Here is a 19,148-nt window from a genome sequence, read left to right as displayed (position 1 = left end):
AAGAAAATAAGAACAACCCCAGGTTTCTTTTCAGCACTGTAGCCAGGCTGACAAAGAGTCAGAGTCTATTGAGCTGAGTATTCCTTTAACTTTAACTAGTAATGACTTCATGACTTTCTTTGCTAATAAAATTTTAACTATTAGAGAAAAAAATTACTCATAACGTATCGTTATCTTTGGCTGCTTTCAGTGATGCCGGTATTTGGTTAGACTCTTTCTCTCCGATTGTTCTGTCTGAGTTATTTTCATTAGTTACTTCCTCCAAACCATCAACATGTCTATTAGACCCCATTCCTACCAGGCTGCTCAAGGAAGCCCTACCATTAATTAATGCTTTGATCTTAAATATGATCAATCTATCTTTATTAGTTGGCTATGTACCACAGGCTTTTAAGGTGGCAGTAATTAAACCATTACTTAAAAAGCCATCACTTGACCCAGCTATTTTAGCTAATTATAGGCCAATCTCCAACCTTCTTTTTCTCTCAAAAATTCTTGAAAGGGTAGTTGTAAAACAGCTAACTGATCATCTGCAGAGGAATGGTCTATTTGAAGAGTTTCAGTCAGGTTTTAGAATTCATCATAGTACAGAAACAGCATTAGTGAAGGTTACAAATGATCTTCTTATGGCCTCAGACAGTGGACTCATCTCTGTGCTTGTTCTGTTAGACCTCAGTGCTGCTTTTGATACTGTTGACCATAAAATTTTATTACAGAGATTAGAGCATGCCATAGGTATTAAAGGCACTGCGCTGCGGTGGTTTGAATCATATTTATCTAATAGATTACAATTTGTTCGTGTAAATGGGGAATCTTCTTCACAGACTAAGGTTAATTATGGAGTTCCACAAGGTTCTGTGCTAGGACCAATTTTATTCACTTTATACATGTTTCCCTTTCATTGTTACGCAGATGATACCCAGCTTTATCTATCCATGAAGCCAGAGGACACACACCAATTAGCTAAACTGCAGGATTGTCTTACAGACATAAAGACATGGATGACCTCTAATTTCCTGCTTTTAAACTCAGATAAAACTGAAGTTATTGTACTTGGCCCCCACAAATCTTAGAAACATGGTTTCTAACCACCCTGACCTCTAGTAATACTGTGAGAAATCTTGGAGTCATTTTTGATCAGGATATGTCATTCAATGCGCATATTAAACAAATATGTAGGACTGCTTTTTTGCATTTGCGCAATATCTGTAAAATTAGAAAGGTCTTGTCTCAGAGTGATGCTGAAAAACTAATTCATGCATTTATTTCCTCTAGGCTGGACTATTGTCATTCATTATTATCAGGTTGTCCTAAAAGTTCCCTGAAAAGCCTTCAGTTAATTCAAAATGCTGCAGCTAGAGTACTAACAGGGACTAGAATGAGAGTGCATATCTCACCCATATTGGCCTCTCTTCATTGGCTTCCTGTTAATTCTAGAATAGAATTCAAAATTCTTCTTCTTACTTATAAGGTTTTGAATAATCAGGTTCCATCTTATCTTAGGGACCTCATAGTACCATATCACCCCAATAGAGCACTTCGCTCTCAGACTGCAGGCTTACTTGTAGTTCCTAGGGTTTGTAAGAGTAGAATGGGAGGCAGAGCCTTCAGCTTTCAGGCTCCTCTCCTGTGGAACCAGCTCCCAATTCAGATCAGGGAGACAGACACCCTCTCTGCTTTTATGTTTAGGCTTAAAACTTTCCTTTTTGCTAAAGCTTATAGTTAGGGCTGGATCAGGTGACCCTGAACCATCCCTTAGTTACGCTGCTATAGACTTAGACTGCTGGGGGGTTTCCATGATGTACTGAGTGTTTCTTTCTCTTTTTGCTCTGTATGCACCACTCTGCATTTAATCATTAGTGATCGATCTCTGCTCCCCTCCACAGCATGTCTTTTTCCTGGTTCTCTCCCTCAGCCCCAACCAGTCCCAGCAGAAGACTGCCCCTCCCTGAGCCTGGTTCTGCTGGAGGTTTCTTCCTGTTAAAAGGGAGTTTTTCCTTCCCACTGTCGCCAAGTGCTTGCTCACAGGGGGTCGTTTTGACCGTTGGGGTTTTACATAATTATTGTATGGCCTTGCCTTACAATATAGCGTGTGCTCTGAGGTCTGAGGGCCAGCTCCAGCTTGTGGTGCCTAGGACGAGACTTAAGACCAGGGGGGACAGGGCCTTCTCTGTGGCTGGGCCCAGACTCTGGAACGCTCTGCCTCTCCATGTTCGAACAGCCCCCACAATGGAGTGTTTTAAGTCTCGTCTGAAGACCCACTTTTATTCTCTGGCTTTTAGCTCTGCATGAGTTGTATGGTCCTCTGTTGTCTTTGGCCTAGTGTTTTATTTATTTATTGTTTTATTGTTTTTATGTTTATTTGTTTATTAGTATCTGAGTGGGTTTATTGTTTTGTATAGTTGTATAATCATTTTATGTGCAGCACTTTGGAAACTGTTCTGTTGTTTAAATGTGCTATATAAATAAAGTGGATTGGATTGGAATATAAGGCGCCTTGGGGCAACTGTTTGTTGTGATTTGGCGCTATATAAATAAAATTGATTTGATTTGATATACACATATACACACACACACACATATACATACACTCAACAAAAATATAAACGCAACACTTTTGGTTTTGCGTATATATATATATATATATATATATATATATATATATATATATATATATATATATATATATATATATATAGGTCACCATCTTTGATATGTTTAATTCCTGGTTAACTCACAAATGGGCATGGAGCTGGAGAATGGCCACGACTTGGTCTTGGTCTTGGGTTGGATGAATGAAACCCAAACACGCCACCCAGCTCACATTCCCAAACAAGCTACTATTTAAACGTGAAATTCCAATTTCCTATTTGTGCATTTCCTCAAATCAACTAAAGCAATGTTACACCTTACTTTGCTGTGAAATGAAAATGTATTGCTCATGTAGCTGTGCCTCCTGGAGCTGCAAAGTCACTGCCCTTCCCATACACACAGAAGGTGACCTCTCTTGGGACTGAGGACAGATGTCTGGGTGTCTGACCCTTCTTCCACAACCATGACCCCCCCACACAGACTCCACCGCCCGAGTGTCTTACTGTCTCACACACATACAAACACACAAGGGGCAGTTTCCGGGTCACAATAGTTGTTATTAAGAGGCTCTGTGTTGTCGATTTAATTAGTATGGCCTGCTGTGTGAGGAGAGCTGAGGCAAGGCTAAGTTAAATATGTTAGAGTGGGGCAGACCAAAGTTGAGCCATGATTGGTTATGACCTTTATTTCTCAATTTTTATTTCCAACAGCCAATCAGGGGCTATATTGTGCACAGGTTGAATGACCATAGGCAGATCCGGTTCATGGTCATAGGGTGGGCATAACTCACCACAACCAAATTATTTCTGGGATTTCATACACAGGAACTAATGCTGAGGGATGGGTTTTTGTCCTGCATTATTTTTCTGTCTGTTCTCTCTCCCAACTTCACAGACAGATCATAGTTGTGTTGTACTGAACTGTGATTTAAAAATCAAACCTGTATTTTCATTGATGAATGATAGTGCATATATTGTGAATTATAACTCATATGTTAAACCTTGTGAAGACAATACTAATTGCACCAAGTTCCTGTGCACCTCTTATACATACACAGTAAATGATGCAGAGTAAAATAGATCTGCAGGAGTATATATGTACAACAGTGTGAAATAAACTCTTTCATAGTGTTACATCAACTCTTTCAAAGTATAATTTACTCTATTCAAATTAATCAACTTGATTTAGCATCATGCTGAAGCTGATCTAATAGCTTATTTAACATTCTTTGGAATGGGACCAAAATGCTTTCACAAATTAAACCATTTCACCATTTTCCTAAATTTACTGTGTTTATGAGTTAGGTGCACCAGAACCTGATGCACTGCTGTTTCGAGGGCAAATGCAAGTAAAGTTTTTCTGTTGAGATGATGGATATTGTAGTCCAGGGAGCTTCACTGAATATGAGATGAGCTGTTTGATTTTCATTTACCCTACCTGTTCATGCAGCAGATAACAGAATATTTGCAGAGGAATACTTCAAATGCAGTTACAAGCACCAAAATTCGACTGTGTATACCTTTTGGTACATATTTTTGAAAAATAATATCAGCCATTTGCAATGGTGGGCACAGCTAACCAAAAAATTAGCTTTGATAACACATAATCAGCTAACTGAAAAGTTATCTTTTATAAAGCTAAACTGATAAACCACCCAAAAATGTATCGGAAGCTACAGATAACTGATAAATTCCAGTATTGTCCCCAAGTACACTTACAACAACTAACAAGCTGATTTTGAGTTTTAACACCACAATTGCTTCTGGTAGTACCAAAAGTGACCACAGACCCACATAATGAGTCAGCGCTTCTGTTTTTGCACATCCTGCCCCCTGCTGGAATCTCCTGCTTACTACATAGCTTCCAGCAGAGAAGCAATTGAGAGGAGCAGCAAAACTCAACTATTTACTCAATAAAAGCATTGCCATGAAGCGGAGGTCTTGGAAAATAAAGCAGTCCTGACTTATGGTTTGGATTTATAAATAAAATTAATACTGATAGAATAATTCCATTAATGTCAATTCTGTCATTTGTACAACGTTAAAATATAACATATATCTTTTAATGTTGAATAATGCACTAATTCTGAAGTTTTGTAACAAACACAGACAGATGGCAAAGGATTATGGGTAAAATGTACCTCCGCTAACACTGATTGGTGGACTCATTCATTCTATGTAAACCAACACGTTAATGTGAGGTGTGTCATGTGTTGGTGTTTACAGATAAATGTGCTTTTGTAAAATATGCCATTTTTTTTTGTAAAAAAAAAAGGCATTTAAAAAAAAAGGCAAGTTGTAATTAGAGAACCGTCTGATATAACCGGTGTCAAAATAAATAGAACACTGCCAACTACTGGACGCTCTGTACTAGGGTGAATACTGCCATGAACATACTGGCCAGTAGATGGCAGTAGAGACCTTGAAAACTTGCCAAAACTTAATTCCAGATAATCCATGTCTGGTGCGTTGAATATGCATGGAATTTAATAAACGCAAACTGAATTTCAGACATCTTATATATATTACTCTGGAACAAAGACAACAGACAGTGTTTGACATAAGCAAGACTTTAAAGAGCAAACAGGAATCAATTGCAATGATTCCAATTGAAAATAATGGATGAGCAACCTGAGCTGCTTCTGGCATTTACATAAAACAAACACAATAACAATGTCTATAAACCCAGAGAATATATTCATGAGAGTTTTACGCACAATATACAAAGAGTTTAATGCTGTTGTCCATGTGGATCCTGATCAGAGTGTCTCAAATGCATTTCTCCTGTCATGACTGTACTGGGATTACCCATAATGCACCAGCAGCATGTCCACACTAAAAACTTCAAAATTAGTACATTACTTTAAAACTAAAACATATATCTGATATTTTCACTTTATAAATTAGTTTGGTTAAAATTTGAACCATAAGTTAAAACTGTATGCCTCTGGATGACTTGGGTGATATTACCAGCATATCAGTATGGGGTCTAAAGAAATGAGCCTTTTTTCTTTTCTATGACCAGTTCTTCTTTGCCTGCAGAGTATAGCACAATTTCTTCTAGAACCAGCTTTCCTCTGTTTATGGAGGATAGAATTGCACATCTACTAAAGTAAGTGCTTAACTGATTTTAGATCTCATAGATGTTTGTAGCTATTCAGCTTTGTTTACCATGTCTGCAAAAATATGTTAGCGGTCTAAAAATGGTTGGACCAAAACTTATTGTAAGATAATTAGTCTGATGATGGTTTTCAAAGTTATCTGAAAAGCAAATCTGATAATGAAAACATTATCTTTGATAATTAGCGGTTAGCAGATTAGCGGAACTGTGCCCACCACTGGCCATTTGAATTTTCAATAGGGGGCCAAGTAGGGGTCAATTGAAGAATTGCACAGGGGTCAGAATTAAAAACAAAAATGTTCCAGTCATATTGAAAGCCATACCACTTTATGTGTCTGATCACAAAGATTCCAAAAAGGTATAATTTAGACTATCTATGACTGAATGTTATGGGGTAAAAACTGCAGGAATGGTAACAAAGGTCAATTTCAGTTTGTACAGGGGTCAGAAGTTAGAGTTGCTCCAGTTATTGTAAAACATGAGGCAGGTTATTGGTTGAGTAAATAGGGTTTTAAAAAGGAACAGTTTGCATCATGTGTCATGCTTAATTGTCACGTTACGGTGGTAACATATGTCGCATGTCATAGAATCCAATGGACATCAACATTGTTTGACATTGTTTTAGTTTGCAGACCAAGCATTCAACATAGTCAAAACTATTCCATTTATTAATCCTATTAGTTCAACCAATAATTTACACCACTTTTTACCAAAATTGGAGCAACTTTAAATTTTGACTCCTGTACAAACTGAAATTGACATTTGTCACCATTCTTAAGGGCCCCTTCACACATAGTATGAATTTGGTCAAATTGCGCATGAATTATGCATGAAGCAGGAATCGTATGCAATACGCGTAAAATCGTAGCTGCCTCTAACGCCTTGTACACCTGTTGCTACACCTATTTGTGCACAACAGCAGCTGAAAGACAGAGTGTGCGCTGTGAGAGCCCATCAAACTCTCTCACGGCAGGTGTCGGCCAAATTCCAGGTCACACACACGAACATCTAACACCACTCGCTTGACACTTAGAAAATGTTTGGCCATTCGCACTGTTACCATGAAAACAGTAAGCAGACGATCACTTTCGAGCTAGATGTCAAATTTATCTAAGTGTGGAGTGGAGTTGCAAAAAACAACACACGTGGTGCATGTGTCTCGCACGTGTGCGTGTGTGTTGTGCCGCCCTGGTCTCCCCAACACATCTGGCATGCTGGGATGCTGGGGGGTGGGGAGCACACTTAAAGTTTGCATCTATTTGGATACAACCTGTCATGGTCAAATTTTCAAAAACTGGAACAAAATCTTGCATGTATCACAAAGGCAAAACAACTAAATAAATACAACAAATCATTTCATGAAACCAGTAAGGGTCACACAGGGCCTGACGTCTATCCAGCGGTCCTTGGGTGAAAGGCAGGATATACCAGTCTGTTGGGTGAACTAGTGGGTGCGAATCCTGCAGCTCCTTAACATAGAATGTGACGATTGTGCGGACTGAAGTGCAGGGCCCCATGTCACTTTAGGTCCATAAAATTCACCATGGGCACACCCATGCATTCATGCAGCACTGGTTCTTCTTATGGTTCACGAGAAGCATAGTCTGTCTAACTCAGACCATCAAGTCAGTTGAAGTGAAAAGCTAATGCACCATGTATCTTTATAGTGGCATAAATGTAAACAGTAATCAATTCATGCACGCACGCAATACTGCATGTGCACAGAGCGATGGAAAAGTAGAGCTGTGGTCTTCCAGCTGTAGTAAATGTTGCACTCTTCAAAGGACAAAAAACACTTTAAATGCAGGGCACACGCAGAGCGGAACCTGAAGATTTATTAGCTTTATTGAAATTGCACCATTTCCAAATTATGTATGTAGTCACAAAGGCTTATGATGTGATTGTAATGTAATTAATCATGCCGTCTGAATGATTATGACGATCATTCATTGCGTTTTTGTGCCCACTGCAGTATTTTTGTGTCCTTTTGTGCAGCAGCTCTGATTTAGTGGATGTGCTGGAAAACAGCAGTTTTCACTTCCTGCTGCCTCAAAACAGCAATGCAATGCCTAAGTATGTGAGTACTTACTGAGTGAAGGAGCGAGTACTGGCAGTGACACTTCTCACTTCTGGCTGACTTTCTCAAAGACTTTGTTTCACTTGCCCGGGCTGCTCCTCTGATGGACTAATAATTTGCAGGATCCCCTCGAAATTGCTGAAGATCATAGCCAGTCCATGCAGTGGTACAATGAAGGTCATGTGAAGCGGACACAGAATCTTAGACTTCTTCCCAGTCCGAGTGAATACTGGCATTCAGCAAAAATGTCTTGTAATCTAAAATCGAGTACAGAATTGTCCTGGTACTGTATATATATATATGGTGCAATAGTGAGATAGGTGTCGCTACATTTCAAATGGTCAAAACTATTGTAATATGGCAAGGAAAGCTGATTTTAAGTTATTTTATTTTTTTGTCAACCTTATTAACTCGCGGTTTCAGATAATTTACGGCCAGATTTTGTGGACCCCGACTCATGTAATTTAACAAGGTTTTTTTTTTTTATTAATTGTTTTTGTTTTGTTTTTGTTTGTTTTTTTACAACCTCAAACCAGAATAAGATTGGATGATATGGAAAATGTGTGGAGGGACCCATAATGATCCTGACATTTTCTTTTACTTCTATTTATGTAACTGCAGACATTATGAAACCAACCAACAACTTTTTCTGATTTGTGGTTCCTGTTGCATTTCTGAAATGACAGAACTCTTATAAAGAGTTCTGTTATAAACAATAAAAGTGTTAACATTTTATTGTTTTTTAAAAACTTTGTTGAACAAATGTAAACACCAAACTCTTACAATGAAGGCAAAAAAATAGATGCATGTTCATTTGACTCCCCATAATAATAATAATAATAATAATAATAATAATAATAATAATAATAAGAGGTTACTTACTTTGAAATAAAAACGCATAGAGGCAGCCTAATAACTTTAGAAAAACAACATAAAAATTAGCCAGCTTGTATTTTTATTATGACTCCTTTATTTTAATATGATGGAAGTCATCCTGTTTTCTCGTCAGTCGCGTTCTGCACTTGAATATAAAACAACTACATTAACTCAAGATCTAAAATAAATACCTTTGGAAAATAACAGTCTATTAAAAGACAGGGTTCTTACCTGCTTAATGTGATTTCTGTTTCTGAACATCAATGCATAGCTTCTCCACATCAGGGTTTTTAAAAATAAATGTATGCATCTGTGATTTTTATTCAGTACATTCATATCTATTTTGATTATTTTAAGGAATTTTGATGATTTTTTTGTCTGTGATAATGCTAATGCATAAATTGACATCAATGTAATTTCATAAATTCAGTATAACTGCACGTACACATGCTGTGAACAGGACAGTACCATTTGGTTCTGCACCGGTACTGAAAGTGGAGCGAGAAATCAGGTGCTTCCACAGTTTTGTTCTTGCTGTGAAAACAGACAGTTGATAGGACTAATATTTTTTTGAGAAAGGGATATTAGGTAAGAACAGTGAACAATGACAGTGATAATTAAATCCTGGACTGACAGGCCATTCCAGCAGGGGTGTTAAATCATACATATATTAAAAGTGAAGTGGCCTCTGTTTACGTATGTGCACATTTGTAACTTCAATCACAGAGAAACTGGGGAGAGCTGACATTTGCTGTTTGGTATGTTTATGTATTTTAGGTCAAGATTGAACACCGTCAAAACGCAAAGTTGACAGGACTAATAATTTTGGATAAATTAGGGATATTATGTAACAACAGTGATCAGTTGACATTTATCACCATTAATCAGTCCCTGCTAAGCAGACAAGCACAGAACAAAGGAAATATCTCAACCTTGCCACTTTTAAAAACATGACATCAACTAAATGTGGCAAATAGTAAATACAATTATTCACAAAACTTTCTCATTTTAATTTCCTGCACTTTGAGAAAAAAAAAATCATTATAGAAACCTTGCATAATTTATTACCACACTTGAAAATGTCAGCTACCTATTTTATAAACACTACCCAATGTAGAACCCATGGATCCCCACGGGCAACATGTTAGTTACTAATTAAGTGACAAACGCAACCCATTTGCACTTTAGAGTGCTGACTACTTGTATGTGCCCTGTGAACAGTAAAGTGGAAGTGGACACACCTCAACTGCACTTGTGCAATGCACTTTAGATAGTCAACATAGGACTCTCAAACTCCATTGAACATACGAGGTCTGTTAGAAAAGTATCCGACCTTATTGTTTTTTTTCAAAAACCATATGGATTTGAATCACGTGTGATTGCGTCAGCCAAGCTTGAACCCTCGTGCGCATGCGTGAGTTTTTTCATGCCTGTCGGTTGCTTCATTCGCCTGTGAGCAGGCTTTGAGTGAGGTGTAGTCAACCCCTCTCGTCTATTTTTTATTGCGAATAAATGTCTGAACGATTTCGATATTTGCTGCATCAATTTTTTTTCCAGAAACTGTAAGAGACCTCCAGGTGGACACCGTTCGAAAAATTAATATGGCTTTCAGGGACGATTTTATGGGGATTAAACACATTACGGGGTGGTACTGCCCCTTTAAGGACGGCCCACAACTGCTGAGAGCGCAGCGCGCTCCCAGCGCCGATGGACAGGCTGACACCCCGCACAAACAACCAGATCATTTCCAACATGAAAGCTTTGTTGATCCGGGACCTCGTCTGACTTTCACAAAAAGGCAGAAGATGTGGACATCAGCACTTTTTCCGGCACATTCCAACGTTACAGGAGTTTTTTTTTCATGGAAAAAGAAGCGGAGGGACGCGCCACGGAGCCGTTCATTACGCGGGACAAAACCACATTGGTGTTGGTCTCACAGGAAGGCTTAAAGGTGGATTTCAGATGGATTCCGGTTGCTTTCCAGTCGTGTGAATATCCGATTGTGATTGTGCATGAGCTGAACATGCCAGAACATGTCCTGTGAGGCTTCATCACGGCGTTTCTTTTCGCCATGTAGCTCCGCCACGACGCGCGGAATTCCTCCGCCTTTGTTCCTCTTTCCATGACAAAAACTCCTGTAACAGTGAAATGTGCTGTTCATTTCTAAACTGGACGCTGTCTTGATCCGGTATGTCCTCTGACTAGCACAGGAATTGTGAAAAGACGTGGACATCAGCACTTTTTCCGGCATATTAAGACAGACGTGCGGAGGAGTTCAGCGCGTCGTGGTGCAGCCGCTGGGCGCAAAGAAACGCCGTGATGAAGCCTCACAGGACATGTTGGGGCTTGTCCAGCTCAAGCTCAATTTCTCGGATATTCACACGACAGAAAAGCAACCGGAATCCGTCTGAAAGCCGTCCTGAGAGACCAACACCGAGGTGGTTTTGTGCCACGACAAGAGCGGCACGGTGGCGCGTCCCTCGGCTTCTTTTTCCATGAAAAAAAAACTCCTGTAACGGTGGAATGTGCCGGAAAAAGTGCTGATGTCCATGTCTTTTCACAATTCCTGTGCTAGTCAGAGGACATACCGGATCAAGACAGTGTCCGGTTTAGAAATGAACGGCATATTTCACTGTTACAGGAGTTTTTGTCATGGAAAGAAGAACAAAGGCGGAGGAATTCCGCGCGTCGCGGCGGAGCTGCATGGCGAAAAGAAACGCTGTGATGAAGCCTCACAGGACATGTTCTGGCATGTTCAGCTCATGCACAATCACAATTGGATATTTACACGACTGGAAAGCAACTGTAACAGTAACCTGTAACGGTGGAATGTGCCGGAAAAAGTGCTGATGTCCACATCTTCTGCCTTTTGTGAAAGTCAGATGAGGTCCCAGATCAACAAAGCTTTCACGTTGGAAATGATCTGGTTGTTTGTGCGGGGTGTCAGCCTGTCCATCGGCGCTGGGAGCGCGCTGCGCTCTCAGCAGTTGTGGGCCATCATTAAAGGGGCAATAACACCCCGTAATCTGTTTAATCCCCATAAAATCGTCCCTGAAAGCCATATTAATTTTTCGAACGGTGTCCACCTGGAGGTCTCTCACAGTTTCTGGAAAAAAACTGATGCAGCAAAGATCCAAATCGTTCAGACATTTATTCGCAATAAAAAATAGAGAGGGGTAGACCACACCTCACTCAAAACCTGCTCACAGGTGAATGAAGCAACTGACAGGCGTGAAAAAACTCAAGCATGCGCACGAGGGTTCATGCTTGACTGACGCAATCACACGTGATTCAAATCCATATGGTTTTTGAAAAAAAAATAATAACGTCGGATACTTTTCTAACAGACCTCGTAAATGGGCCTTGGTGGAATTGCTTCAAAGCTACCTGCTATGAGACAAATGTGGCAAATATGCTGTGCAATACTTGGACATTAACTGATTTGTGCGTGCACCAGCTGATCACAGAACCTCCTCAAGCCCCCTCCCCAACCACCACCAATAAATTCTGCCTCCATCCCTAATTTGTAGTAATATGTCTGAGCGGGTAACATTCTCCAGAGACAACTTTGTCACTGATGTAGCTGCCAGACAGCTAGTTGGATGGCAGCTCAGCTGTTGCTGAAATGGGACAAGAGGCTATCAGGGACTTTAGTTCCACAGCCACAGGCATGCACACACATGTGCGTTTCAAGAGACAACAGAACCATTTAAACAAATCAGGCATGAACATGAATTTTCCACAGAGACACAGATATGCCGACCTGTGGACACACGTCTGTGTACAGTGCCCCAAACAAAGAACAGCTCTCTGAGGTGACAGTAGGTCCAGCGTGACACATGCACATAATCAGATACACACACAAACATATACCACAGCAAGAACCACATTAGTCCAGCAGATAAATGAGACGGCTGGATGCTATCAGACTCTGCAGCAGAACAGCCTGCAAGTCTCTACTGCTGGAAGCCATCCCAGTCCCTGGCATGTTCTCAGCTGCTCATTGTCTCCCACCACTACCTGCAAAATAGCCACCAACTTACACACACACACACACACACACACACACACACACACACACACACACACACACACACACACACACACACACACACACACACACACACACGTGTGCTCGTGTCTGCTTCTGAAGGATGCTGTAAATTTTCTAAACTGTGTCAAGATGTAATTCAACAGCACATGTATTATTCACAGCTCTGCCAGCTTGCTCCACCATTTATTTATTTATTTATTTTCTCGCTCCTGCCACAGCTACACACAGCTTTCAGGGCATCACCTGAGAATACAAATAAGACAGCCATGCAGATACACCACAGATGGATAGCAACACTGTGCGCACTTGCCTGTTTGTCATAACACACACACACACACACGCTGGTGTTAAGGTGGGCCTGCCAGTTTCAAATGCTGTCAGCTCAATCTCCACCACCATCAGGAGTCACATCACGTCAGACATTGTGCTGGTCAGAAGCTATGGGATTTAGCCAGCTGGAGGCCTGTGACCTGTTAAACAGCTGATAAACCCTCTCAGCGAGTGACCTGGCCAAATGCAACAAGGCGGAACAGAGAATGCAAATTGTGTCATATTTAAGGGACAAAATGTAAATGAACGCTAATAACATGAACAAATGGAGAAAATCTAGAAACAAATCATCAAGATGATGTAAACTGCATATAAGAGACAGGAAGTGGGCAGTTAGGGCAACCCATCTTGATGATCTGTAATACACTGTTCAAGGAATAATTTATAAGTCCATTTGGGGGGTGTCTGCCCATAGATCACGATTTAACCACCAGGAAATAGAAGAAACCAGGGTGTAACAGGAAAAGGGCTGGACTGTGGCTCTACATTTTTCATGGGTGTGATTGACCTGAACAAAATATGACCATTGATATTTGGTTGTGGTTTGAGAAAATGCAGCTGAGCTCAAAACGTACTCATTCACTGACCAAGGAGCAGCTCTTTCAGACTGGACCTGATACACAACTTCCTGAAAAAATGGAAGTACATCCAGAGAGCCATCTCTTGCAGTATTTCTGTAGGTAAGTAAGAAACTGTTCAGTGAGGACAATGAGACTCGCATTTTGGGCCATGTTTGCATCTTTAAACACACAAAATGACAATGTCATTGTTTGTCTTTTGGCTGTCCAGAATTGTTCAGGGTCACCACAGTGGATTCAGCACAGATCTGCATTTGGAATTGGCACAAGACGTACACCAGGCGCCCCTCCTGCCACAACTCCAGTTCTATATGGATTGACACAAACAGCTTCAGGTCTTTTGAAGTGGTCTCCGTGCCAAGTACTAATCAGGATCTACTGTGCTTTACTTCTGAGATCTGAGGGGGATCATGTGTACACAAAGCAGGATGGCTGTTGTAATAGCTGGTGGTGGTGGTGGGGGTATTAATTTGCTCACTGAAAAAACGGTGGTGCATGAACATTTCTGTGTCACAATATATTATATGTATGCCTCCTATTATAACTGTGTTTGGAGAAATCCAGCAGACAAACAGAGTCATTGGTGGAGGTGGTATGGTGTGGTTAGAAAACAAAATGAAAACTGATCAGCTCTCAACAAACACGTCTTTGTCTCTGGAAGCCAACAGACAAGTTGGAACTAATCAAACAGAATGCAGGGGGAAGAGATCCAGCTCAGTATGAAGTATTGAAGTCCAAGGATAAAGCCATACATTAGGTAAATAGCTGACTCCAGATCACATTCCTCATGTCATCCTGAAGTGAATGGAGGTCATGATACCAAATCCATCTAATCCTATTTCGACTCTGAGACTGAGTCAGTGAATATGAGCTGGAATATCATCAAACTAAGAAAGCAGCCACAATTTCTACCCAAGCCTGTGCTGGCTACCGTCCCAATGATTATAGTGCCATCTGATGCATTGTACACATCGTTTTTGGGGGAAGGTTGGCAGGAATACAAAAACCTAATTTAGCGAGAGAGTTTCTTGAGGTGTGGCAGCTGGGAAACTATCCCATCAATCATATGTTTTCTTTTAAAATTGCTAAACTCCAGTCCTATGTTTCAGGAGTAATATTTTTATTATTTAATAATTTTTCACAACACCAACACCAAGAACGGTTTACTGAAAAATAACTTAATTGAATTGCTTCAATTGGTAACACCTACATGAATTAAATTCTTTGAAATTAAGTTAGATTAACATGTGTTAATATAACTTAATTTCAATTTCAAAGTATTTTCTTTTTTCATTGTAGAGTCCACAACATTGTATGGAAGGCACTTCTTATCAATCCATAATCTCTTCGGAAATCTCTTCTGGATTTGCTTCTGCTGGGAAATGCAGTAATTTATGCTTCTTGTTAGCAGGTTATGTGCTCCAGTTTAAAATTGCATATGGTGTTGTGCTGAGAGTTCCTCACGACTGTTGTGTGTGTGTCTGTGTGAAGCATTTGAAGGTGTCTTAATGCCTGCGGCAAACTGGCACACTCAGCAGATGGGAGAGAGAATAATCCCTTGTTTGTTGACAGTGCACTTAAGTGTGTGTGTGTGTGTGTGTGTGTGTGTGAAACCACAAATCATAAAGCAGCTCCTGAGTTGTAAATAAATCATAAACAATTCCCTCACTGCCAAAGACCAGTCAGATCCTTTCATTTCTTCATTTGGATGTATGTTTGCGTGCGAGAACAGAAATCAGAGCAGGAGTTGTTCTTCTTAAGCATCGAGGTTAATACATGGATGAATTATTAACTTCCATGGGCAGCGTTCAATCTGCAAAAATCAGAAAGTAAAACTACCGGATTGACTGTGAGGCAATAAAACCATAAAGATAGTGGAGTATTTTTAGATGACTGAAATTTATACTTGGATATACACTGTAAATGCTAACATACAAATTAATTAAGTATGATAAGTTAACCCAACTCAGTTTCATCAACCTGTTATGGACAGTCATTTTAAATAAGTACTAATAATAATAATAATAATAAGTACTACTTTGAGATTGATAGACGATTTACTTGATACAGTGGGGTAAAAAAGTATTTAGTCAGTCCCTGATTGTGCAAGTTCTCCTACTTAGAAAGATGAGAGAGGTCTGTAATTTTCTTCATAGGTACACTTCAACTATGAGAGACAAAATGAGAAAAAAAAATCCAGGAAATCACATTGTAGGATTTTTTAAAAATTTATTTGTAAATTATGGTGTAAAATTAGTATTTGGTCAATAACAAAAGTTCAACTCAGTACTTTGTAACTTAATCTTATTTCACAATGACAGAGGTCAAACGTTTCCTGTAAGTCTTCACCAGGTTTACACACACTGTAGCTGGTATTTTGGCCCATTCCTCCATGCAGATCTCCTCTAGAGCAGTGATGTTTTGGGGCTGTCTCTGGGCAACATGGACTTTCAACTCCCTCCACACATTTTCTATGGGGTTGAGGTCTGGAGACTGGCTTGGCCACTCCAGGACCTTGAAATGCTTTTTATGGTGCCACTCCTTCGTTGCCCGAGTGGTGTGCTTGGGATCATTGTCATGCTAGAAGACCCAGCCATGTTGCATCTTCAATGCTCTCACTGAAGAAAGGAGGTATTGGCTTAAAATCTCACGATACATGGCACTGTTCATTCTTCTCTTAACACGGATCAGTCGTCCTGTCCCCTTTGCAGAAAAACAGCCCCAAAGCATGATGTTTCCACTCCCATGCTTCACAGTAGGTATGGTGTTCTTGGGATGCAACTCAGCATTTGTCTTCCTCCAAACATGACTAGTTGAGTTTTTATTAAAAAGTTCTATTTTGGTTTCATCTGACCACATGATATTCTCCCAATCCTCTTCTGGATCATCCATATGCTCTCTGGCAAACTTCAGATGGGCCTGGACATGTACTGGCTTAAGCAGGGGGACACGCCTGGCACTGCAGGATTTGAGTCCCTCTCTGCGTAGTGTGCAGCCTTTGTTACTTTGGTCCCAGCTCTCTGCAGGTCATTCATCAGGTCCCTCCATGTAGTTCTGGGATTTTTGTTCATCGTTCTCATGATCATTTTGACCCCACGGGATGACATCTTGCATGGAGCCCCAGATCGAGGGAGATTATCAATGTTCTTGTCTTCCATTTTCTTACAATTGCTCCCACAGTTGATTTATTCACACCAACCTGCTTGACTATTGTAGATTCACTCTTCCCAGCCTGGTGCAGGTCTACATTTTGCTTCCTGGTGTCCTTTGGCAGCTCTTTGGTCTTGGTCATGGTTGAGTTTGGAGTCTGACTATTTGAGGCTGTGGATAGGTGTCTTTTATACAGATAACAAATTCAAACAGATGCCATTAATACAGGTAGCAGGTGGAGGACAGAAGAGCTTCCTAAAGAAGAAGTTAGTGGTCTGTGAGAGCCAGAAATCTTGCTTGTTTGTGGGTGACCAAATACTTATTTCCACCATAATTTACAAATAAATTCTTTAAAAATCCTAGAATGTGATTTCCTGGATTTTTTTCCTCATTTTGTCTCTCATAGTTGAAGTGCACCTATGATGAAAATTACAGACCTGGGGCCTGTACTACGAAGCGGGGTTACTGGCTTATCAGGGTAACTTCGGGAGTAAGTTGATAACGTGTGGAGTAACTTCCCGGTTAACCCGTACTACGAAAGGTGGATAGGTTTTGATCGAGGTATGCTGCCATGGCAATTTATGCTGTGTGCCAAACCTGCTCTGAGCAGGTTATGTTCTCGGTTAGCTTGAGGTTTTCGCTTAACCACTCCCTTTATAAGTACCGTCCATCCACCTTCAGTCACTCTGAAGACAATGCCGGCCTACCTGGATGATCCGTTTGATATTGGGGCACAAATTGTGAGGGGCTTTCTTCGCAGGGCGAGGGTTTTTAAAGACCGCCAGAATCCGCTGACATACCCGGACGATATTCTCTATGAAAGATATAGATTCTCAGCCAAGGGAATTTGTTATCTTTGTCAGCTGATCGGGCCAGAAGTCTGTAACATCACCCATCGTACACTGTAAAAAAAGACTGTTGTTTTTACAGGAAAACACTGGCAGCTGTGGTTACCAGGGAATTCCTGTAAAAAAATACAGCAGTTAAATGTACAAAAAAGAGAGCTCTTGTTTGTAGATTTAACAGTTCCTTTAATGTGAGTCAGCCGTGGTTCATTCACTGTAAATCCATATACATATTATGTCTGTAATGTTATCTACTGTGCTGCTGTATGTTTTATAGGAATTCCCTGGTAACCACAGCTGCCAGCGTTTTCCTGTAAAAACAAGTCATTTTTTACAGTGTAGCAATGCCCCGAGGATCGAGCAGATAATGTGCCTTGTGCCTATTTTGCCAGTGGACAATTTATGTATTCCATCGGTGATGCTGAACATCTGAGCAAGAATACTGTATGTCATATGATTCGCAAGGTAGTACGTTTTCCCTGGCCATTTATCCGCAGTGCAAATCAAAGAAGGGTTTTATGCAATTGTGGGTAATTACTAATATCAAAATAGGTCTAATGCATGTCCATTAATTAGGCGAAGTGGGGCTTATCAAGCTATGAATATAAACCTACCGTTCTGAAGGATGTTTTTATATTTCATCTTCACCTGCTGCCAGGTGCGTTTGGCACTGCTATTGTATCTGAAATATTGACAGGATTAGGAATAGCAATCATCCAGTCAAGGTAGCCTATTTAGGAAACATTAAATTAATCTAACATTTATTAGTAGGCCTATGCCCACTTCTGAATCGTGTTGCATCTGGGCGTAATTAATGAAAGAAGGTCATTTTTTACACATATTAGACATTCCAAAGGTTAATCATCTGTAACAGATTTGGGGAACAATTGAATTGTACGTATGCATTTACCCGATCAGCAATACGTTGCCAACAAGCCTGTCTTGCTTTATTGGCAGACGATGTGTTCGATTTCCCCCTTAACATTAATTTAAATTCCTCATAGCTCCGCATAATAATCGTGCATTCTTCTTCGGTAAAGTAAGGTGACCGCACCATCATTGAAAAATGGTGACGTGTGCTGCAACCTGCCCCTTTTATGTGAACGGGCACAAACTCCAATTAGGTTAACACAGGTTCAACAAATCAACATCTTATTCAGCGTTGTAGTACCGATTAACACCACTTGAGAAAACCAGGTTTTGTCAACCCCGGTTTAAGAGGATGACTCTGGGTTACATATGAGTAAGTTAACCCCGCTTCATAGTACAGGCCTCTGGTCGACTAATCGGCAACTAAATTTGACATTGAATGAATTATTTCAAATCTCCCTGGTGAAACTCAAATGTGACATTTATTACCTGAGGCCATCAAATATGGCCACTGGGTATTGCAAAGGTTTTTCCTCAGACTGTCCGTCCGTCTGCTCAGCATAAGTCCAGTCCTACTACTGCCAAACTCTTGAAATTCACAGGGACACAGACCTTGGGCAAGATCAAAGCTAGCTACACTTGACATATTTTAAGAG

This window comes from Thalassophryne amazonica, chromosome 2 (genome assembly GCF_902500255.1).
Source record: "Thalassophryne amazonica chromosome 2, fThaAma1.1, whole genome shotgun sequence".
Classification (NCBI taxonomy): domain Eukaryota; kingdom Metazoa; phylum Chordata; class Actinopteri; order Batrachoidiformes; family Batrachoididae; genus Thalassophryne; species Thalassophryne amazonica.
The sequence above is the reverse complement of the archived record's forward strand: the minus strand, read 5'-3'. Positions refer to the sequence as shown.